General features: G+C 43.6%; 1 protein-coding gene across 1 annotated transcript in view; it reads left to right on the forward strand.

Annotated features, from left to right (window-relative positions):
• The first annotated feature begins 10,577 nt into the window (after positions 1 to 10,577).
• The window catches only part of LOC129436748 (interferon-induced very large GTPase 1-like), a 63,658-nt gene continuing 48,326 nt past the window's right edge, over positions 10,578 to 25,909 (forward strand). The window contains exon 1 of the mRNA XM_073865160.1: positions 10,578 to 10,615. The gene's annotated coding sequence lies outside the window, so the exon portion shown is untranslated. The remainder of the gene's footprint in view (positions 10,616 to 25,909) is intronic.

The raw sequence follows: 25,909 nt of genomic DNA on the forward strand, positions 1-25,909 counted from the left end.
TATCTAAAGAAAGATGAAAATAAACTTATTGTATTAGTGTGGCCTTAGCCATCACATCCACATTGACTAACGGCAGGGCCGGATTAACCATATGGGCAACTGGGCAATTGCCCAGGGGCCCAAGACCTCCAAAGGGCCCAGGGCAGCAAGGGCACGAGCAAAATACTGTATCTGGTAATCTCCCGCTCGCCGCTTTATATTAAACAAACTGTCAACACGGGCTTTTGCGCTGCAAAGAGAGACGCTGCGCTTATTACTTTGAACGTGAGTTGAGAGCGGTTGAGTCTCATGCGGACTGACCAATGAAGAGAGGGCCTCAGGTTAAGACCCTCTTCTCATTGGTCAGTCCGCATGAGGTGGGTCAAAGGTTCGCCAAGCATTACGTGACGCAAGGCTTTGGTACAACAGAGAAAACGAGACACGGAGAAGCTAATTTGGAGCGCAAAGCGGAAATTAAAAAAGGAAAAGGTTATCAGAAACGCAGAAAATATAAAGTATAAACAGTGGTGTAGTCTACGTGATACGCAGGTATCTGCGCGATCCGATCGGCGTATGAAATCAAATTACTATAGCGGCGCAAAAGTGACTGGGGAGCAGAGAACCCACAGGCGAGTGACAGCAAAGTAGCGCGAGAGCGATTCCAGTTATCACACGAAGAAATCTGCTTTGAATCGCTCTCGCGGTACATTGACATCATCAAGAGGTCTGCTTAGCGCCAAATGAAGTCAAACCTGCAGTGTAGCTGCTCACGCGACACTGTAAACAAACCGACCATGTGGAGAGTTGAGCGAGTGAAGCAGTGCACAACATAAAATCTGGAGAGTTAACAACGCACATGTGAGTAAACAACATTTAAATCATCAATCCAGTTTGGATTACTTTATCTGGAGGTAAGGCTCCAATAAAATAAAATTGTATATGTCCTGATGGTTTTTAGCTGCCTTCCAGCATGTTTGCCACAGTGTTAAACTTCCTTTCCCTGTGTTCTTTTATATATCTACGTTCAAGATGTAGCCTATATGATCTTAAACTTCTGTGAGGAAAATCATGTCTGCGTTGATGTTCAGTTCAGACTTCAAATTAAAGATCATTTTCTTCACTTTGGTTTGGGTGTCTAATATTAGGCTATATGATGTTCTTGTAATAATAATTAAGTAAAAGCCTATTTTCATTTTTAGACAATGCTTGTATATGCAAAAAATAAGCTTTTTATATCAATGACTATGCAAATTAAAGTTAATCCATGGTCATCTTAAATGTGTATTAATTAAAAAGTTATGTTAAGTGAGCTTCCGTCAATGACGAGGACAACTCAGCTAAGCCAGGACTTTTCTACACCGCCAGCTTACTTTTACAGTCGGAGATTATGCAAATGCTGATGTGTTTAGTTTTCATAGCATCATATGTGAGTGAATGTCTTTGATAGGGGACATAGTAGTGCATTTGTATGAGCATTTAAATATTTGTAAATCAAAATACACCTGATGACAGTTAGAATTTAAGGTATTGAGTATATGTACTGTATAATACAGTAATATATTCTGTATATGACCATATTATGGTGATCCTGGGGTCGTGATGATGGGGCCCTTGAATATTGTTGCCCAGGGTATAACAAAGTGTTAATCTGGCCCTGACTAACGGCTTAAATGGTGAGCACAAGAGGCTACTTAAAACCAAATTTAGATCCCATTGAGGAACCACAGGCTTACGGCTGGGTCGGAGTCGGCTAACACCTTGAAGAAACATTCTAATTAAATGATGTGTGCATACTGACACACCTTCTACTGGTCCTCTGTATGCAGTAAACGCTGCAACATAAACTTTAATTGTAGAACTAGACAAGTCATGTTCTAATAGGCTTTGCAGGAAATCCAAGATGTTACCAAGAGTGCAAGAATGAGGATAAATTTTCCCTTTTTAAAACCACAGAGAACATGCTTTCCATTTATCTGCATACATTCGACTTGTAAAAGATGCATGTGTCATGGTCCTGTCAGACATCCGTGCTAGATGTAGGTCTGAGTGCATCTGACAGGACCGTGGCAGTATCATGTTCTGTGTGGGGACATGTGGGATCACATTCTGTGTGTGGCTGCCACATGTTCCCGGTGTCTTGTTGCTGTCGTGATCTTGCCAGACCTTAGTGTAGATCAGGTCTATGTTCTGTGGGCAAGGTCAGGGCAGCAGTGTGTGTACGTGGGAACACGTGTGTTCACATCATATCTGTGTGACACGTGTTCCTAGTGTTTTGTGGCTGTCATGGTCTTGCCTGACCTTGGTTAGTATCCAGAGGGCAGGACCAGGGCAGCATTGTTTTATGTGGGAATACGTGTTGTTTCACATCATGTATGTGTAACACGTGTTCCCAGTGTCTTGTCACTTTTACCCTACTCCCTTATGTAATCATGTCTTAAGTGATTAATTATGTTCACCTGTTCCCCATTGATGTGCTGTCTATTTAATGCCCTTGTGTTCTCTGTGTGGGGTGCGTGCGTTGTCGTATTTTCAGTGTGGATGTTTCCAGTTATCTGTTCCAGTGTTTCTCTTGTTCTGCTTTGTTTTGTGTTTCATCACAGTGTTTTTGTTATTACTTGTTTTACCCCCTCGTGGGTGTTTTGGTTATATTTATTAAACTCATAGTTATATTTTCATACATTCCTCTGCGTTTGGGTTCTCCTTTTTGTTTTCCACTTCCCGGTGTTTAACCAGTCGTGACAGAACGCACGCACCAAAACTGAACCCAGCGAGGATGTTTGCTGGCAGCCGCCTGGCGATACGGGGAAGAGGATCCCGTCCCGCATACGAGTCGGGTTACGAGTTTTATGACCCACTCGTATGCGGACCCGAGGTGAATGCCAGGCGGCGACCAACTGGGCTTGCTGGACCCCGCCAGACTCAGTCCAGCGTGAGGGGGATTATGACCGGGGCTGTCAGACTGGGGAGGTCGACTCCCGTCCCTCCGGTGCTGGAGACCTTTTCTTCGCCGACCTCATCCACTCCTGCGCTTGATCTCCGTCCCGCATCCTCCGCATCCAGACGGAGGAGGAGAAGGACGAAAGACGCTCCGGATCACCCGCCGGTGCAGCCGGGGACACGTCACCCGCCGGTGCAGCCGGAGACACGTCACCCGCCGGTGCAGCCGGAGACACGTCACCCGCCGGTGCAGCCGGAGACACGTCACCCGCCGGTGCAGCCGGAGACACGTCACCCGCCGGTGCAGCCGGAGACACGTCACCCGCCGGTGCAGCCGGAGACTCGTCACCCGCCGGTGCAGCCGGAGACTCGTCACCCGCCGGTGCAGCCGGAGACTCGTCACCCGCCGGTGCAGCCGGAGACTCGTCACCCGCCGGTGCAGCCGGAGACTCGTCACCCGCCGGTGCAGCCGGAGACTCGTCACCCGCCGGTGCAGCCGGAGACTCGTCACCCGCCGGTGCAGCCGGAGACTCGTCACCCGCCGGTGCAGCCGGAGACTCGTCACCCGCCGGTGCAGCCGGAGACTCGTCACCCGCCGGTGCAGCCGGAGACTCGTCACCCGCCGGTGCAGCCGGAGACTCGTCACCCGCCGGTGCAGCCGGAGACTCGTCACCCGCCGGTGCAGCCGGAGACTCGTCACCCGCCGGTGCAGCCACCTGCGCAGCCGCGGACACGTCACCCGCCGGCGCAGGCGCGATCCGGACCACGTTACCCCTCGGCATCTCAGCCATTGAGATTTGGGACTCATTCTCATAACTTTGGACATTTTGTTCCCCCTGCTTTTTTCCCACCTCCCCTTCATCATGTATTGTTTTTGTTGAACCATCCCAACCCTTTTGTTACTTATGTTTGTTTGCCTTTGATGTTTATTGTTGTGTTGTCATGGGTGTCTTCTGTTGTTCAGTCTCTCGTTCCTCGTGTTTAATGTTTTTGTTTGTTTTTGTTTGTGACGTCTTGTATCCGTCTTTTAAGTGGGGGGTACTGTCATGGTCCTGTCAGACATCCGTGCTAGATGTAGGTCTGAGTGCATCTGACAGGACCGTGGCAGTATCATGTTCTGTGTGGGGACATGTGGGATCACATTCTGTGTGTGGCTGCCACATGTTCCCGGTGTCTTGTTGCTGTCGTGATCTTGCCAGACCTTAGTGTAGATCAGGTCTATGTTCTGTGGGCAAGGTCAGGGCAGCAGTGTGTGTACGTGGGAACACGTGTGTTCACATCATATCTGTGTGACACGTGTTCCTAGTGTTTTGTGGCTGTCATGGTCTTGCCTGACCTTGGTTATTATCCAGAGGGCAGGACCAGGGCAGCATTGTTTTATGTGGGAATACGTGTTGTTTCACATCATGTATGTGTAACACGTGTTCCCAGTGTCTTGTCACTTTTACCCTACTCCCTTATGTAATCATGTCTTAAGTGATTAATTATGTTCACCTGTTCCCCATTGATGTGCTGTCTATTTAATGCCCTTGTGTTCTCTGTGTGGTGTGCGTGCGTTGTCGTATTTTCAGTGTGGATGTTCCGTGTCAGTCTGGATTTCACCACTGCTCACCACTCCACCAACGTCGCACTCAAAACACCAACTTCCACCGTAGTCATCGTCACCATTGCCAACAACAACACCGGACTGGATTACTTCCGCATTTGACATTGAATACTCTCTCTTTGTTTATATTTAATAAACATTGTTTCATTTTTACACCTGCGTTTGCTTCCGTCTTTTACAAGTCATTACAGCATGTGCATTCACTAGCACAGGGGTCTCAAACTCAAACTGGCTTGGGGCCATTTCTAAGACAGACATTTCATCGGGGGGCCGCAGAGCTATTTAACGTTAAAAGTACAATATTTCTGTAAATGTCATGTTTTTAATTTCTAATATTTAATGTATAATAATACTTGAAAATATATAAGCAGTGGTTTTATCTTTTTAATATACATTATTTTATAAAAGTAGCCTAAGTAAATCTTCTCTTAACCTTATCTTAACTAAGACCCATTATAACCTTGCACTAAACTAACAAATTTAATTCCTGTATACATTTATAAACTATTATAAAAAATTACCACCAGTAATTGTTTCTGTTTTGATTTATTTTAGATTGTTTTCAGTCATAGTATTAACTTCATTATGTTCTTTGTTATTTCAGTTTTAATGAATTTTCTATTATATGTGGGAAAATATTAATAAGTGAAAGTAATCCCTTAACTTTTGAATGGGTAGTCCATGTTATATAAACTAGAAAAAATAATAATAATACTGCTCTATGTGTAATTGAATAGTAAGCTACATAATAATATATTATACTTCATTATATATAGCAGTTTACATACTTTATCTTCTGTACATTTCTCCTAATCTTTTCTCTTTTCTTAACCTGGACACTTTGATGGCTCTTTTTTTATCTGTAGTTTAAAATGTGTTGCATTACATCTACCGCTCTGCCTCCATGCGGGTCTCCATAAGATGCTGTGACTTGAGGTGAACTAATCCCACCGCAGCTCGATCTTCTCTGAGTAACAGCTGACCCACCCGGAAATATCAAATCTTCTCTGGACAAATACTTCACAGTCCCGACCAGATTAACTGATCGCATGGTGACAATGGTATGATTGGCGCGAGGTTCAGTTGAGGCATTAAAATCCGATCACGCATTCCGTTATCCTCGACACGGAGCACGCGGTTCATGTCTGTAGCGTAGCAACGGTGACGCGACCCACGCCACGGAGCGCAACTTCCGGAAACTTTCACTTTGGAAAGTAATGCTTTGACTCGTTTTAACGCGTTGTTAGACGCGACATGTGAATGAACACTTGAACGTTTAAATAAAAAATCTAACGAATATAAAAAAGTGAATAAAAATCTTTCTGCGGGCCAGATTATGTAATATTTTTGAAAGGTGACGCGGGCCGCAGAGAGGGGGAGGGCGGGCCGCAAATGGCCCGCGGGCCGGGAGTTTGAGACCACTGCACTAGCATGTGTCTGACCCCTTGTGAGCATTTCAATATGATTAGGTTGCCCCTACAGGCCAAATCCATAAATTCAATGTGTGGGGCCTGTTGTGCCACAATGTCCCGTTCATCTGAGAAAGCAGATCTACTCTCATTGGCAGTGGGCATGGACTGCCCCTCAGTAGCAAGAGATAAAACCATGGGCTGTTTGGCCAGAATGGACCTATCAGTAGAACAGACTGCCTCATTTCCTGAATTTGTCACAATGTCATCTAAACTTGTTGCAGGGGTAGAAATGCATACAGTTAAAAAGTTAAACTCTGTACTTTATGGGATGCAAATGAGTTCCTTAAAGTGAAGAAAGGGGGACCACCTTCTGTGGACTTCCTCTGACATCAACAGCCAATGACGGTTCTGCATCAGGAAAGCGCCAACATGCAAACTCTTCCTTATCTAAAGTTATAAAAGTACCTTTTCTCCAGACATTCCTCGCTCTGAGTCTCCCCCTGAAAAGAGAGACATTAGAAGAGTTCTGAGTCTCTGGCCCGTGCGTCCAGAGACAGAGCGGATCACACCACGTTTCGAGCCTCACGTCCAGAAAGGCAATAACCTACGTCTGCAACAAGGTGAAGCTCAGAAGAGCAAACCTACACTTCAAGAGGCCTTTACCTGCGGGCTCCACCTTCTGCACCGGCTACCAGACTATTACTTACCAGTTCGTTATTCAGAGTTTTGTGTTAGTTAACACAGTTTTTTTCAGGGGTAGTCTACAGGAGCAACATATAGCGCCCTCTCATGGCTGTAGACAGTAATGTTTTCCTTTGATTCATGTTAGTCAGTATGAATTAATTTTGACATATAAGTCGCAACTGACTATAAGTCGCAGGACCAACCAAACTATGAAAAAAGTGCGACTTATAGTCAGAAAAATACGGTATATATATATATATATATATATATATATATATATATATATATATATATATATATATATAATAAAAGTGCATAAGGCACATGACCCAAGTTCACAGTACTTAAATTGATTTGTTTTAAAACTTAAATGGTCTAATATATATATTGGGGGGGGGGGCATTTCAAATGTGGTCCCCCTGGGGCACTACACTGTGTTAATCCAGGCCAGCTTTGTCAGCAGGCACGGATTAACGCACGGGCCTACTGGGCACTTGCCCAGGGCACTGGCCAGCAGGGGGCCCTGTCAAATTTACTGTGTCTATTCTTTTCAAATAAATATTTTTATTTTATTTTCAGTAAAATTGTGTTAAATATTGAGGAATAATGTGATTGTTTTGCAATTGCAAAGTATTAACTAGTAAATAAATCAAATAAATAATTTTAATGTATTGCTCCGCTGTTGAGAGGGACATCTAGAGGCGAGTGAAAGCATTGCGTAATTTAAAAGTCACGCGTAGAACACAGTTACTCAAAAAACAAAACAAACATGAGTTTAAAACCACAACCAAGTGGATCAGTGATAAGAAAGCACAAAAAGGACATCTTTTCATCACCCTGCCAGTCAGCAACTGTGAAGGAGAACATTCATTTTCTCTAATGGCAAGAGTAAAAAACGAACTAAGAAGCAAAATGTGTCAAGGACGTCTAAATTCACTGTCTTTAATGGCCATTGAATGCGATCTTGTGAGGGAACTGGATTTTGTTGATGTTGTGGAAGCTAAGGTAAATTTAAACCAACTTTTTTATTCTAAGATTAAGGGGCTGTACCCGGTTGCTAGTGAGGGTTTCCCTGAGGGAGAAAAATCCCTGAGGTAAGGGATTTATTTAAGAGCGTTGCAACAAAGATTTTAACTGTCACCCTTACCTAAGTGTTTATACTAAGTATTTTACGGTAGTCTCTGCCAAAACACAGCAGCGGAGACGCGGTTGCTATAATTACAAAATCTCACAGCATAAACAAATCAACGCACGCAGCTCAACAGACTGCGGATTTGTTTACAATGAAACATAGCAAATAACAGACTGTAAAGTACCGCGTGTATAAAACCTCAAAGCAATTCAAACTTGAAGCACTTTAGATTGACGGATGATCAAACCGCTTTTCTCCTAATAAATGCGCATCTCTTTTCTCTATGGATGATTTCGATCGTTAGAAATGCGCGTTGATACTTAATTTTCTTAAATAACCATAAAATCAGCCATCGCGTGTCACGTTAAGGGACCTGTTATAGTCCCTTAAGTTTTTAAGGGAAATACACTTAAGGACTTTGTAGCAACGCATAGCAGAACTTAAAGTGCGTCTTGCAGGTTAACCACCACTGTCGATTAATGGGTACATAAATCACTCAAGATATGTGTATAATTTTTAAAATGTCTCAAAAATGGTCTTAAAGACCACTTTTTTTACGTTTTTGGTATTAACGGTTTTTTTAAGGCAATTCTGCGATGACGTCACGTTGGGTAGAAGTGAAGAAAGACTCAGCCAGAGCCATAGAGATAGATGAGACATTTATTGCTGTTTAATACTTACGTATATAATTTGGAAATCATATATACATCGTAGGAAATATATAATGTGTTATACTGCAAAGTTACCATGATAATTATTATTTATGATATATGTGGAGATAAATACAACTTTGCAAATCTGGTGATTTGATCCATTCATGTCCTGGCCACCAGGCTAGAGATTTTTAAACATCCTTAATCCACACTTACTAGTCTATCAAATAATATCTCAAATATATTGTTTTGTGAAATAAAAGAATGCTTTGTTGTATTGTTTATGCGATAACGAATCACACGATCATTTTATACGCAGCAGCAGTCAGCAGCTGCAGCACACTCGGATCCGACCGCATACATACTGTAATAAACAGGCGTTCGGCGGCTTTTTACATCACGACAGACTATGCCATTTGAGGAGGAACCGCTCATTGATCACCGTATTTTTATCAATCCTGTACATGTTTGGACCTGCCGAACACGTTGTGCACTTTTATATACTTTGTCGAGAGAGGCTGCACAGTTTGACCAGCGGGCTGCGGGAACCGGACGCGTTTCACGCCGCCAGACGGTGTTAACTCGAAATGTATAACTATTATCAGATCGGAAAGTCCCGCACTCCCGATTGCCATTCGCTACTGGCTGTAAGAAAGTGAGTGCGTTTGGGTCACTGGTCCCCGCGAACAGATGTGACGTGCTTCACTCACCTTCAAGGATTAGAGACATGCTGCCAAACCGTTTGTGCTGAAGATCGCATAAAGTTACACCCATTTCAGGCAGGATCATGGACCCCCTCAAGCCAGCATGCACGAGTATGTTAATTGTTTGTTTACTTTCTACACGAAGATATGCTAACCTTATGCTATCTGGCTGTCTGCCTATCTCTCTATACTAGCCTATCCATCTGTCTGTCTGTCTGTCTATCTGTCTGTCTGTTTATCTGTCTATCTATCTATCTATCTATCTATTTATCTATAATCTGCGCTATCAGAACTGTACTTTACTCGTCTTTCTATAGTCATTCTCAATGCTCTCAAGGCGGCTTTGGTAAATTCTCTACCCAGCGTGACGTCATACAGTGCGTCGTGTGGGAAAGGAGAATCATTGCAAACCGCTGTACTTTTTCATACTTTTTCGGGTTTTGTGATACCCAACAACATAAAATACAATGAATAACAGTTTAAATGTTTATTATCAACAAGCAAATTGCACAAATTCGTTGAAAAATTTTACCTGCAAATCGCCCTTTAAGGTAATACTTAGCATTTAAGGGTAAATACTTACTGACAGCCTTAAGGTTCACTTAAGGGTTTTTCTTGCAACCCATTTTTATTAAGGGTAACCTTAACCTTATATTTAAGGGATTTCTTGGCTTAAGGACTTTCATGCAACCGGGCAATCTTTTTGATTGAGTATGTTGTACAGTATGTTGTATGTTGACAGATTAGTGGTGAGATATAAATAAACCAATTTGTGGTGTGAAAGTACAGAATATTGTGTGCTTTCTCTCCCCGCGTATTAGTGCCATTGTTAATCCTATAAAATGGGGCATACAGGCAGAGGCAAACCAACACTTGAGCCCTGTGCATACAGGTGCAACGCTGTTGCCCAAAAAATTGGTAAAGGGGGGCCTTTGAGACATCCGTGCCCAGGGCACATCATCGCCATAATCCGTCCCTGTTTGTCAGAGGTTGTGTGCTAAAAAATCTGTTATAGTTAGGGATGCAAATGTTATCAGGGCTCTGAGAAAATCACTTTGTTACTTTCGCCCCCACTCTCCCCTATTTCATGTGACATACTGAGCTGGTCCCATCAAAAGAACTCAAAAACCAGGTATAAAAATTGGTTGATTTGGTTGAGGTTGAAAAAATAAAATGCCAGCAAAGAAAGCTGCTGGAGCACAAATTTTGTGTAAATAAAGTTATAGTTTCACTTTTTACACCTTTTAATTTTAGTGTTCAAATATGGGATTAGTTCACAAAGGCGATTAGAGCACAAACAGACATACAAAATGTGCAGAGCAATGAGGCACCAAGACCAGAATTTAGAACCACAATCCATTATAATTTTTAGCATGTAGAGGTTGTTACTTTATGTCATGTGATATCAGAGAACTGTTTACCGGTGTGTAGGCTATAAAAAAGACACCAGAGAACACATTCAGGAAACAGGCAGACAACATCTACACACACAGACCTTCGCACTAAAGGTTTGGCTTTATTTCTTTATAAGATCTATTCTGTTTGTTTTAAATTACGTTGTCTTATGACAACTGCACTGTAAACCTAACAGTTAACTTAACTTAAACCATTTAAGTAAACTGGTTGCATTAGACATGTGCATTATCCACTTTTATTTTAGTAGTGTGAACTTAAATAAGTGCATAACTGCATATGACTCAATTTGTTTAAGTTCACAGTACTCAAATGTATGTGTTTTAAAACTATGCAACCGGTTTACTTAAATAGTTTGAGTTGAGTTAACTTTTACAGTGTGATTATGTGATACCCAAAACTGTAGCTATTGGTTATTGTTTTTATGATTACACGTTTAAAATTTTCCTATACATCTCATAATATGCAATAAATTTAATATGAAACAGTGTCTGATATACTGTAACATGGTGGAGATAATTACGTTAATGAGCAATTAGGATCAAAGAAGCCAATGTGATTGTATGCATTTAAACTGAGCAATTAAAAAGAGAATTATTACTTTACTTTGCTTTTTTATGCACGTTGTGGAAATTTGACTCTGGCTTCACAATAAATCAACACATAACAAATAAAAATCAAGAAACAAGTAACACATAACATATTTATATTTTATGTAACTTATTGTTCGTGGTTGCCTGTATATCCTCTTCCTGATGGCAAGAATTGAATCTCGCAATGAAGGGTGTGTGACATCCTCAACTATCTTTAAACCCTTTTGCTTGATGCTGTCAGTATTTTCTAAAAAATAAATAATAATAATAAGTTGAGCATCAGTGTATGTCCCCAGATACTTAAAATTATAGACACATTGTTAAGTCTGACTTTATGCACTGCTTCCAGGTTCAAGCTTACCAGAATCAAGCTTACAAATTTTTACCAGACATAGATGTGCATTTTTTGCGAATTATTAAAGCTCACGTAACACACGCTGTTTCTGCATTTCTGGAGTACCTATATAGTAGTATTACATCCTTTATATCTCCGAAGAGTCTTTAGTTTAATCAGATTTATAAAAGAAAGATCAGCCTTACAGATTATTTCCGATAACATACAAAACTCATGCAAAACTCCGCTGCTACCCCGGATAAACAAAATATATCCATTGTTTTCATAATGCTGGCTTTCTTCTCCTTATATCCAAAAACACATTTATTTGGCTTTAATTTTAGAAATAAAAGCCAAATGCTTGAACATTTTACAGCCACGTCATTTTCATTATGCATTATTTGTTTTGGTTGTTTAAAAACACACAAAAATTTTTTATCCGATTACTCGATTGATTCAGTGCTAGATTAATCGATTACAAAAAGAATCGATAGCTGCAGCCATACTGAAATTCAATAGACCATATACACAATTACCATTTTAATGTTTGAAATTTACTGACTCTGCATGGTTTTGATGAAGTCAAGAGGAATGCAACAAATGTTATTTCACAATATATATTTCGACACTCTAAAACCATGTCTTGATTATGATTCATGGACCCTTATTATAAAGTGTAACCATAATCTCTTTTGTTTGAAGGAATTGATTTAAGACATCCTTAATATGTGGTCTGACTTTGTACAAGCATGTATTATCATCTATCTCCCCAGATAGACTAGAAGATGTACACTATAGCTGAAAGGCATCTGCAGATATTATTATCTAGGTTTGTCAGTCTGTATCACCTAACATGTTTTTGCATTCATATGTGAAAGACTGTCTTTTAGATTATAGACCTGTCTATTCATGTTTGGTGCTTCTCTATTAAAAGCTTTAAAATGTTAGGGCAGAATCATAATAACCACAGAAACAGTAAAGTTCAAATCATGAGACATTAACAATACAAGCAGCTTTAGATTCCACTGATTTATGAATATGGTACTTGAATGGTTTTTGAAACAAAATACCCAGATCTCATTTGAAATGCTATTAAGCAACTGCCCCATGTCAGGATGTTGTGCAAATATCTGAGACATGGTTTCAGAGTGTCAAAATATATATGGTGAAATAACATTTGTTGCATTCCTTTTGACTTCAATAAACCATGAACAGTCAGTAAAGTTTACACATTGTGTCTATTGAAATTCAGTTATTTCGAATGGTGATAAGTTTCTTTAATTAAAAGTACATTATATTAATAAACATGTTCAGTAAACACTAGGGATTCCACAATTCTCAATATAATATTGAACCGTTCGGTTCAATCCCCACGGTCCAATACGTGCATGTGAATTGTGGTTGTTTGGTTTATTCGAAGGTATCAACAGTTTCATCGGACACACGTGCGCTGACGCGATACATGTCTGGATCCAAACTTTCTTCCGGTTTCATTTTTTTAATGGTCTGACTAGTTGCTAAACTCTCTTGAACAAATGCCTCGTCGAAAATAACAAATGTTTTGGTTTCCTATGTAATCTATGTGTTGTTTTTTGCTTGTTATATAAATAAACTACGTTTAAAGGACTTTGTTGTTATTTATTCTTACCGGAGTTTACCGGAAGTTACGTGCGGACCACGACAGCCGCTTGTTTATGTTGTTACTGCTGAAACCGTCTATAAAGAGAGAGTTATGACACTCACATAGACGTCCGTTGTAAGAATGGAATGTGTAAGTAACACAGTTTCATTTAGTGACCCATAGTTCCAAACGCAGCACTGAAGCCCATTTATTTCAATGACACCTGCTGGTAAATCGATGAAATTACTGTTTCTCTTTACATTTTCGGACATTTCATGAATATAGTCAACAGTGGTATTTTATGAACTCAGCTGTAGGTAATGATTATCGTTAATAATAACTAGTTTACTTCTTATATGTTAATGAGTTGTGTATAATGTGTGAATAATATAGATTTAATGGTTTAATATTTTATTACTGGTGGCCATTTACTTTAATACTTATCATATCTTTTTATATCTATTATGAGTAACACTAGGGGTTAATAGTGAGTAGCTAAATGCCTCATAAGAAAGTCACACTGCTTCACAATGCTGCTATGTGTTTCATTGTGTTTGATAGGTAATACGAGTGATGTATCGAAAATCATGTAAAATTATATTAACCTTTAATGTGTACTGTAAATATCATTAAATATGAAGTGAATACTAAGGTAAATTCAGCAAGATCTCACAAAGTTCTGTGGGATAGTCAAGGAATTTTTAGCTCATTTTTTCGTGGAATTCTCACGGATCTTTCTGATTTATTCTTTTATATTTTCTAAACTTTAAACAATTGTCGCCTGGCGTTGGGGTTAGAGTTGGGTTTGGGTATGGATGTCATTTTATGTAAACCTAAACCGAAGCGACAATGGTTAGAAAATAGGACAAAACATTTGAGTAACCAATCCGTGAAAATGCCACGGAAAAGAAAGTCCATGGCAAGGTCCCGGAAAAATACAGAGATCCGTGAGAATCTTGATTGAGGAACAATATATAACAAAAATTATATATATATCTTATATTATTTTATCAATAGCAGTGGCGACTGGTCACTAGGGGGCACTGGGGTGGCGCCCCCAAAGTTAGCCAGAAAAAAGCTACTTTAACATGTTACAAAAAAGTTAAATATCGTAAAACTTGAATAGCCTGGGCTTTTATTTACCCAAACCTATTGTCACACCAAGCGTCTAAAAGAGACAGGCGTCTATAAGAGACAGGCTTTTAATTTTATTGTTTAAGCATGACAGCAGGAGGTTACCACATATTATGTTTTATTTATAATTTGAATGTGTTTAACAAATTAGTTTGTGTAAGAATAGCAGTCTTAAATTATTGGCATCATAAATAAAGCAAATGATAATATTCTTTTTTTAGAATATTATCTTTTGTGTAGCCTCTTTTTTTTTTTTGATTGGCTGATAAGTGGCACGGCCAGATACATTTTGGGCGCTGCAGCATATTTAATATATGATAAATAGTTTTTCTGGTTGAGAAATACAATGTATGTATGTATGTATGAGTGCATGTATGAAAAAAGACTGAAAGCCCGGCTATTATCAGACGCGGCCTCAAAACACTACCGGCCCACCGGGAAAAGTCACGACTCTCCTGATTGCTACTCCTCTACTGTCATCATCACCTCAATCCTGACGACGAACCTTGTTGTGTTGTCATAGTGATGAGTAACGGAACGATTGTGTCTGTCACGTGACATCTACCGGTAATAAAAACTTTAGCGTGTGCAATCTGCAGCATAAAACTGGCTTAAACAGACGATCTGACGGGTTTTAGACGATTAAATACAACCCGAAACTAACAAACAGACCAGGCCTTTATTTGAGATAGGCGTTTATTTACCCAAACTTGTCGTCACACCAGGCGTCTAAAAGAGACAGGTATCTATTTTTGACCCGGCTATTATATTTGAAGTTTTACGGTATATAATACAAATAAATACAAAATAAAATTTAGTTGTACTATTTTACTGTTAGTCATGTTATCATTTAATTAAAAAAAATGTAATCTTTCGTTGTGTGTGTGTCATGTTTGTGTGTCTGGGGTGCACCCCTAAGGAGTGTCTATGTAGGTCAGTAAAAAAGGGTAAAAACATGTGACCTGAGGCTGAGCTCTAATTGGCTGGTTTTGGATCCACCCTGGGGCGCAGGACTGTGCGCCCAAACCCTCCCACATATGTTGTAAGTGAATCAGAATAGTTTTTTATGTCTTTGACCTCATGTGATTGGATCTTTTTCAGAGTCTCATAACCGCGTTTTAATTATTTCCCACTATTAATTATATTATCTTAAAGGAGTTTAACTTTAACTCCTTAACTCTTTAACTCCACATACGTAAATAATGTGAGCAAGAGCTCTCAACAATTATCACAAATCAACAGGCATGAAGGGCCACGTCTTTATCTCATTTCGGCCGTGTGGCGCGCGTGCCCTCTCGTGGTGTGAAAAGCGTCCGCGCTATTCTCCGAGATGCACTTGACGGCCTTTTGCGAAGAATTTTTTTTTGAATGCACATACATAACATCCACCAGTCCTATATTCATCCACCAGTCCTATTTTCATATCCACCAGTCCTAGATACATCCACCAGTCCTATATACATTCACATACATAACATCCACCAGTCCTATATACATCCACATATATAACATCCAACAATTCTATATACATCCACCAGTCCTATATACATCTACCTACGTAACATCCACCAGTCCTATATACATCCACATACATAACATCCACCAGTCCAATATACATCTACATACATAACATACACCAGTCCTATTTACATCCACATACGTAACATCCACCTGTCCTATATACATTCACATACGTAACATCCACCAGTTCTATATACATCCACCAGTCCTATATACATCCACATACGTAACATCCACCTGTCCTATATACATCAACATACATAACATCCACCAGTCCTGTATAAATCCACATACATAACGTCCACCAGTCCTATATACATCCACCTGTCCTATATACATCTACATACGTAACATCCACCAGTCCTATATACCTCCACATACGTAACGTCCACCAGTGCTATATACATTCACATAACATCCACCAGTCCTATATACATTCATATACGTAACATCCACCAGTCCTATATACATTCACCAGTCCCATATACACCCACATACGTAACATCCACCAGTCCTATATACATCCACATATGTAACGTCCACCATTCACATAACATCCACCAGTCCTATATACATCCACATACATAACATCCACCAGTCCTACATACATTCACATAACATCCACCAGTCCTATATACATTCACATAACACCAACCAGTCCTATATACATCCACATAACACCCACCAGTCCTATATACATCCACATACGTAACATTCACCAGTCCAATATACATCTACATACATAACATACACCAGTCCTATTTACATCCACCTGTCCTATATACATTCACATACGTAACATCCACCAGTTCTATATACATCCACCAGTCCTATGTACATCCACATACATAACATTCACCAGTCTAATATACATCTATATACATAACATACACCAGTCCTATTTACATCCACTTACGTAACATCCACCTGTCTTATATACATTCAGATACGTAACATCCACCAGTTCTATATACATCCACCAGTCCTCTATACATCCACATTCGTAACATCCACCTGTCCTATTGACATCAACATACGTAACATCCACCTGTCCTATATACATCTACATACGTAACATCCACCAGTCCTATATACAGTACCTCCACATACGTAACGTCCACCAGTGCTATATACATTCACATAACATCCACCAGTCCTATATACATCCACATATGTAACTCCACCAGTCCTATATACATTCACCAGTCCCATATACACCCACATACGTAACATCCACCAGTCCTATATACATCCACATATGTAACGTCCACCAGTGCTACTATATACATTCACATAACATCCACCAGTCCTATATACATCCACAAACATAACATCCACCAGTCCTATATACATTCACATAACATCCATCAGTCCTATATACATTCACATAACATCCACCAGTCCTATATACATTCACATAACACCAACCAGTCCTATATACATTCACATAACATCCACCAGTCCTATATACATTCACATAACACCAACCAGTCCTATATACATCCACATATGTAACATCCACCTGTCCTATATACATTCACATACGTAACTCCACCAGTCCTATATACATTCACCAGTCCCATATACACCCACATACGTAACATCCACCAGTCCTATATACATCCACATATGTAACGTCCACCAGTGCTACTATATACATTCACATAACATCCACCAGTCCTATATACATCCACATACATAACATCCACCAGTCCTATATACATTCACATAACATCCACCAGTCCTATATACATTCACATAACATCCACCAGTCCTATATACATTCACATAACATCCACCAGTCCTATATACATTCACATAACATCCATCAGTCCTATATACATTCACATAACATCCACCAGTCCTATATACATTCACATAACACCAACCAGTCCTATATACATTCACATAACATCCACCAGTCCTATATACATTCACATAACACCAACCAGTCCTATATACATCCACATATGTAACATCCACCTGTCCTATATACATTCACATACGTAACTCCACCAGTCCTATATACATTCACCAGTCCCATATACACCCACATACGTAACATCCACCAGTCCTATATACATCCACATATGTAACGTCCACCAGTGCTACTATATACATTCACATAACATCCACCAGTCCTATATACATCCACATACATAACATCCACCAGTCCTATATACATTCACATAACATCCACCAGTCCTATATACATTCACTTACATCCACCAGTCCTATATACATTCTATAACACCCACCAGTCCTATATACATCCACATATGTAACATCCACCAGTCCTATATACATCCACCAGTCCTATATACATCCACATACATCCACCTGTCCTATATACATCAACATACATAACATCCACCAGTCCTGTATAAATCCACATACATAACGTCCACCAGTCCTATACGAGTAACGAGTAAAGTAAGGGATTACAATTGCAAAAACAGTAATTGGAGTACTCTTACTTCCCCGTAAGCAGGCTGCGTTACTGCGTTATTTAACCTTGATTTTGTTTCGTTGGACTGTCTCGTGACGTGACGTGAGTTGAATGACAATGACGTACGAGTGCCGCGCCGTCAGTCAGTGTAGTGTTGAACATGAAGTGACAACATGGAGCGCGGAAGAGAACAAGACTATGCAGCCTTTAATGCTTGAAAGTACCAACATTACTTTGAGTTTAACCCAGTTAAAGGTGACAAAAACATCAGCGTCCGCTGTACACTCTGCGTGGGAATAAAACTTTTATCTACAGCAAAAAATTCCACCTCAAATCTGAGCAAACACCTAGCAAGCCAGCACAGGAATGTGAAACTTACTGAAAAAAAAACTGAACCCCCAGCTGACATGACCGCTGCGGCTCCATCTCATACACGTTCACACGAAATCTGATGTAAACAACAGACTATGGCTGAATCCGAAACCGCATACTGCCATACTATATAGTAGGCAAAAAGCAGTAGGCGAACGAATAGTATGTCTGAAACCTCACTATACGTAAAAGGGTAGGCGAGAATTACCGGGATTTTGGACTATTTCTCGCGAGATTCAGAGGCACGTGTACTTAAGTATCGTCCGAAACCGCCTACTTACTGAAAATGTAGTAGGGGAAACAGAGTAGTATGTCCAAATCCTCAGTATCCATAAAATCAGTAGGCGGGAAATCCCCGGATGCCCTACTGAGTCCGCCCAGATTCTGAAGCATGCATTGGATGGACACTTCTATCCCAGCTTTCCCATGATGCTACGGGAAAGCAGAGCAATCGACCGAAGACCAACCAATCGGATGATTTCGATATGTTACAGGGCTGTTCCTCAGCACCCTGACTTCACGCACAGACCCAGAGGATATACCACAAAGTGCTCAGCAGATTCATTAAAATAAAGCTACAGAATTATCACAGCTGTGTTGAGATGACAGTAAATATGTGATTTTTTTTTTAGAAAAATACATTTGAATAAAGTTTTCTTTGATATGGGATTCACTTCTATACGTTTTCATTTATTGTGATGGTTTTATTCATTCCTTTTTTATTCATGTTTCCTGTTGTTTTAAGTAAATACAAGAGATTGCTTCACTTAAATGTATATAATCACATGGCCTGCATTGTCTAGTTTGTATTCAAGCACAGCTGTCATCTGACAATAGATATTAAATTACAATCTGCTTGTTTTACTTATTTTTGTCCACTACAAAATTATGTGTAATATATCAGAGACCGTAGTAGAGTTGTCAAGTGTTGCAATCAGATGTTATTGCACCTGTCCCTCATATACACGCATACGGTTTTATGTCTGTTATTAGGTTTGTTCGAGTTCATGCACCGCATGATGATGTTGATGTCAACAGGTGGATGACATCAAAGTACCGTTAGAGCGATTCCATAAATCATATGGAGAAGTCTGATTTCGAGTCGCTCTCGCGGTATTGTGATGTCAATCTCCTGTCGGTTCTTGTGGTTCCACATGAACTCGAACAAGTCTACTACGTCATAGGTCACACGATAATGTCAACATGGAGGATGCTGTCCATACTTAACGCGAACGTAGGTGTCACAAGGTGACGATCTTTTTTTTTTCTTTGGGGCGGAACCAAAATTATGGAAGTTTGGTTCCGCCCGGAAGTGTTTCCGCCCGGACCGGAAAAGACGAACACCGGACTTCCGGTAAGCGCCGCGAGCGGGAAAATCTGCGAATTTGATGCACCTGTGCCTAGTTAGGAACAGCGGCTGGCGATTGGAGGATACGCCAAGCAAGGCAGTACTTTAGGCCAAGTTTATTCACAGTTTGGGAAGCTTTTTGGTGTGTGTTGGAAGCGCTGTGTTGTGCCGTTTGGTGCGCTGCTGTGGGCTGTCTAAAACTCTCTCTCTCTCAGGCTGAAGCCGTATGGTTGTGGAAGGCATCGCGAACCTTAAAGGTTGAAAAGCACACGGAGTATTTGGTGAATTGAGACCAAGAGAAAACGGGGATTGAAACCGACATTGTTGTGAGTACCAAGTGCAAGTTGTAAATGCCTTGTGTAATGATCTAGCTGTATGTTAGATTCCTCCAGGAGGAAGAGAACGGCCCTACCCCTATTATAGCGTGGTGGGTGAGCCGAGTGGACGTTTTACTGAAGCAGTCACAACGACGACACCACTAGCTGGGCCGCATTATCCATCGCCAGATCTGACTGAAGTGAAGTAAAGGAAGACGGGAGTCCTTTTTGTGCACTGAGCGTGGTGGGTGAGTCTTTGTGCTGTGTAAACCTTTAAGTTTGACGTGGTGTTGTATATTGCTGTGGGTTGCTGTGGATTGCTGTATGTCTTGTCTGACAGACCCCCGCCTTCACACACTTCGCTAAGGGAAGACCAAGAGGCTGCTGGCCTTAGCTTGACTCAACCTTGCATATGTTGTGAGCGTGTTTCAGATCTCAGAAAGTAGCACGGTGCCCCGGGACCATCCTTTCCCGCCTAGACATTTGGTGGGTGGTGTGAGCGTCAACGAAGAGCTGGAGAAGCAGCAGCATTGTGAGTACGATTTGTGGCTATTACCATTCAATACTGTAAACTGTGCGAGTCTTATTGTTGCAGAGAGCGAGGTGAAGTGATTCTCATCGTCCCATGGCCTCTACAAAGGGGCGCCCCTGTCCAGAGTTCGAACGCCTGACGGCAGCGAGGAAAGGGAAGCGCTCGGCCCGGTGAGACGTTGAGTTATTCCACGCCCTGCCACCGCACAGCCGTCGAGAGGGTTCGCCCCCGACGCCACGTAGGGACGACTTACTCCATCAGACGTTTCGCCCAAGCGGATACCTGTGGAGGAAAGAACAGAGAGAGTGAATAACCTGAGGAGAGATCGAAGAAACCTGTACTTACGGTACACTGTGTCCAGCAGAGAGGTGAGAGCCATTCAAAGCCAATTAACTGTGCTTCTGTGTCCAAGTTGATACCTGTGAAGGAAAGAACAGAGAAAGTGAATAACCTGAGGAGAGATCGAAGAAACCTGTACTTACGGTACGTTGTGTCCAGCAGAGAGGTGAGAACCATTCCAAGCCGATTAACTGTGCTTTGTGCCTAAGTTGTTACCTGTGGAGAAGAAAGAGGAAATACTGAGTGACTCGACAAAACATTGTGAAAGTGCGAGGAAGAGCCCACACCAGGGAGACCCAGGTACGCAGCCTAAATAAAAATCCACAACACTCATTCACTTTTGATTCTGCCTCCAGGAGGACAAAGGAGCGTGCCACGGATACTCCAGACCAGGTTGGAGCCTGAGTCCCACGCCCCCCTGGCCCCTAGTGTCCTAGACATCCCGTTGCCCCCTTGTTCCCTGTCCGTGGCCCACCTGGAGGGCAGAGACAGATATTAGTTTTAATTTCCCCCCTCCCCATTTCCCAAGAACATTTTAAATATTTAATGAATAAATAAAAGGTTTTTATACTTACCTGCCCTTGTTGTTGTCTGGTCATTGGGTTGGCTTTGGGGACCTCCTCGAGGTGGAAGTTGAAGAGGGGCGTGGCTTTAGCCATTAGCAGCCAGCCCCTCGGTGTGACAGATTTTGGCGTAGTCGGCAGGGTTCCACCTCGAGTTGAGTAACCAAGGTCGCCCAATGACCGACAACGCAGGGCCCGCAGCCCAACCCCATACCATGCCTGTTTTTATGGGTAGCCCGTGGATTCAAAAATATGGAGGGACAGAGTCGGAGGTACGTTTAGCAGAATGGAAAGCCCAGTTGGAGTATCTGGCCGACTTGCAGGGCCTTAGTGCAGCCCAGCGGCTCCAATTCGTTCTGAATTCCCTGAATGGAGAGGCTCGAAGAGAAGTGCAAGCCGCCCCCGAAGCTGTCCGAGCCACCGCCCAAACAGTATTCCAGTTTCTTACCGAACAATATGGCGACCATACCCCCGTAGCTGTCCTCCGCTCCCAGTTTTTTAATTGTAAACAGGGCCCCCGCCAACCAAGTAAAGCTTTTTCCCTGAGACTGCGGGAACAGTTTACTCGACTGCAGGCCCGTCGTGACCATGGACTGGGAGACGGAGAAGCCTTACTGCGCGATCAGTTTTTGTTAGGGATGAAGGAAGGACCGGTGAGGCAGAGTCTACGAGTGCAGTTTAGGAGAGACCCAGGCCTCACGTTTGAAGACTTGAAAAAGGAGTCGCTGGCTCTGGAAGGGGACGAGACTGAGTTAGGCGAGCCCCCAGTGTGTGCGGGCCCTGACTGGAAGCAGATATTGAAAGCTGAACTCCTGAAAGATGTCCGGGACCAGATGTCGGAGCTGTCTAAGACCCTTCTGGGGGAGTTGCGCCAGGGACGAGCGCGGGAGGAGCCGAGGCAGGCACCCCGAGAATGAGTGTATTCCGAGAGGGGCCGAGAGCCCCCCGGACGTGCGGACCACTTTAATCGGCCCCGTTTTGAATGGGACAAACAGGGGAGACCAATTTGCAACCGTTGCAGAAAACCAGGCCATTATAGTCGCCAGTGTGGGCCCCGCAGAGTATCTGAGGGGGGTTTTTAGGTCGACCGGCCACAGTGGGTCGTGTGGCCGGGACCCCTCGAGAAGACCCCAGAAGAGGAAGTGGCTCTAGGAGCCAGATGGTCGGGCATAGCCTGATGGCAGAGGTAAAGGTATGTGGAAAAAACGATTTCGTGCCTGGTGGATACGGGCTCTCAAGTCACGCTGTTCGCCGAAAGCCTTTCCCAGGAAGTGTTCGGAGAGCAAGGGACGCAAGGAGCAGAGGCCCCCTGGTTAACCCTGAAGGGCGCGAACGGCCTCGAGATCCCTTACCTCGGCTATTTAGTGACGGACCTGGAAGTCCAAGGGGTGGTGGTCCTCCAGAAAGGTGTGATCATTGTGCAGGATAAATGTTTGGGGGCGCATCGAGCTCTGCTGGGCATGAATGTCATATCAGCAAGGATATCACCTGCTGAGAGGCCCAAGTGGGAGCGTGTGGTGGCCGACTGCCGACAAGTACACATGACACGGGTCCGTAGGGACCGGGAAGAAGTCGGAAGAGTAACCTGTCGTTTTGCTTTGTCTATTCCCCCTAGGAGTGAGGCCATCGTGTGGGCCAGAGTGCCGCCGCGAGGACCTGGGCCGGAGGAGTGGGTGCTGGTCGAGCCCCACGTGGATTGCCCACAAGTAGAGGTAGCACGGGGCCTGGCGACGGTCCACCGGGGGAAAGTCCCTGTGAGAGTACGGAACGAACACCCATATGCAGTACACTTACATCGACACCAACGATTGGCCCGGCTGACGGCGGTTGGGCCCCATCAGGTGAGGGAGGAGAGAGATGTCAGCTTCCGTCAGGTGTGCCCCACTGTTATCGAAGTGGCCCTGACACAGGTGGATGCCCCGGTGAACAGTACCGGTCAGGGCGTGCCGACCCACCTGGGAGGCGAGTCTTTACAGGGAGAAGACCTAGAGCGGGCGCAGACACAAAGGCTGCAGGCACTCCTTTGGAGATGGCAACACGTGTTCGCAACACATGATGAGGATTATGGATGCACCAAGGTGATGGAACACCACATCCCCACTGGGGACGCTGGACCAAGCAGAGAGAGGTATCGGCCAATCCCACCTACCTTATACACCGAAGTACGCACACTCCTGCACGGCATGCTGGGACGAGGCATCGTCCGAGAAAGTAGCAGCCCGTGGGCGGCTCCCATTGTGCTCGTACAAAAGAAGACAGGGGCTTCTGCGTGGATTACCGTAAGCTCAATTTAGTGACGAAAAAGGATGCTTTCCCCCTACCATGGATCGAAGACTCTCTCGCCAGCCTCACGCGGTCGGCGTGGTATTCCACTCTGGATCTGGCCAGTGGTTATTGGCAGGTGCAGGTGGCCGAAGCAGACCGGGAGGAAACTGCCTTCATGACCCCTTTCGGATTATTTGAATGGGACCGGATGCCCTTCGGGCTTTGCAACGCTCCGGCCACCTTCCAACGTCTGATGCAGCGGTGTCTTGGAGGTCAGTTGATGGAGTCAGTTTTGGTTTATCTGGATGATGTGATTGTCTATTCCCCAGATTTCGATTCTCACCTTCGGCACCTTGAGGAAGTCTTCCGGGCCATGGAGAAGTATGGCCTGAAACTGCAGCCTGACAAATGCCACTTGCTGCGACGGGAAGTCCATTTTTTGGGCCATGTGGTCAGTGCAGCAGGTGTGGCCGTGGATCCGGGGAAAGTCTCGGCGGTGAGAGAGTGGAATGCACCAACAACGGTGAGGCAGGTACGATCCTTTTTAGGGTTTGTGGGCTATTATAGACGATTCATAAAGGATTTCTCCAAGATTGCTAAACCCCTCAACCAGTTGTTAGTCGGTACAGGTCGAAGCCGAGGCCGTGGGTCGCCCACCATTGAATGGGATGCTGGCTGCGAGGCAGCCTTCCAGAAGTTGAAGCAGGAACTATTACAGGCCCCCATAATAGCATATGCCGACTTTACCAAACCTTTTGTCCTATACACAGATGCCAGCAACCTCGGACTAGGGGCGGTGTTGGCCCAACAACAGGAAGGAGCAGAGCGAGTCATCGCTTATGCGAGTCGGAGCCTCCACCCAGCTGAGAGGAACGATGCGAACTACAGCTCCTTCAAACTAGAACTGTTGGCGTTAAAGTGGGCTGTAAGCGAGAAGTTCAAGGACTATCTATGGGGTGCCAAGGTAACTGTGATAACTGACAATAACCCGTTGGTGCATTTACAGACGGCGAAGCTGGGCGCCGTGGAGCAGCGGTGGGTGGCCCAGCTAGCAAATTACAACTACCAAATCCAGTATCGCCCTGGGCGGGAACACACGAATGCGGATGTGCTCTCGAGGTTGCCAGGGACAGGAGGCCTGAGGGGCCGGGCTGACCCCGAAGTGACCGACCATGAGGAAGGATACATGGTGAGAGCTGTGGATGCGCCAGGAAGCCGGCAGGAGGCCGTGCCAGAGAACTGGGGGTGGGATGCCCGCCGGTGGATGGAGAGACAGGCCCAGGACCGGGACGTGTGCCAAGTGAGAGGATGGGTAGAGCAAGGCCGACGGCCGACACCAGCCGAAAGAGCAGCCCAGACTGATACTGGAAGGCGGCTATTGGGACAGTGGGACAAGCTGGAACTGCAGGAAGGTGTGCTGTGTAGGAGGATCAGTGATCCGAAGCTGGGAGAGGAGGTGCGTCAGATCGTGGTACCCACAGAACAGGTGACAGCACTAGTTGCAGCCTATCATGAGCAGTTGGGACATCAAGGTCAAGAGAGGACTGTGTCCCTACTACGCAGGTTTTTCTACTGGCCAGGGCTGGAAGTATCGGTACACAATCTGATCCAAGCCTGCCCCAGGTGCCTACTGTTCAAGTCTAGGCGAGAGGCCCGAGCACTTATGGTGCCCATCCACGCAAAAGCCCCCCTCTACATCATGGCTATGGACCTGACACTGGGCCGGCCCCAAGACCGATATCAGAACATCTTGGTAATCACTGACCTGTTCACCAAGTACGCTTGGGCGATCCCCACCCTCGACCAGACCGCAAACACCACAGCTACAGCTCTATGGCGGGCCATCTTTCAGACCTTTGGGTGTCCGGAGTTCTTACACTCCGACCAAGGGGCCAATTTCGAATCTAGAGTGATCCAGGAACTGTGCCAGTTGTACGGCTGTACTAAGAGCCATACCACGTCATACCACCCCCAGGGAAATGGCAGTTGTGAGAGATTCAA

This window comes from Misgurnus anguillicaudatus, unplaced genomic scaffold (genome assembly GCF_027580225.2).
Source record: "Misgurnus anguillicaudatus unplaced genomic scaffold, ASM2758022v2 HiC_scaffold_29, whole genome shotgun sequence".
In the NCBI taxonomy this organism is placed as follows: domain Eukaryota; kingdom Metazoa; phylum Chordata; class Actinopteri; order Cypriniformes; family Cobitidae; genus Misgurnus; species Misgurnus anguillicaudatus.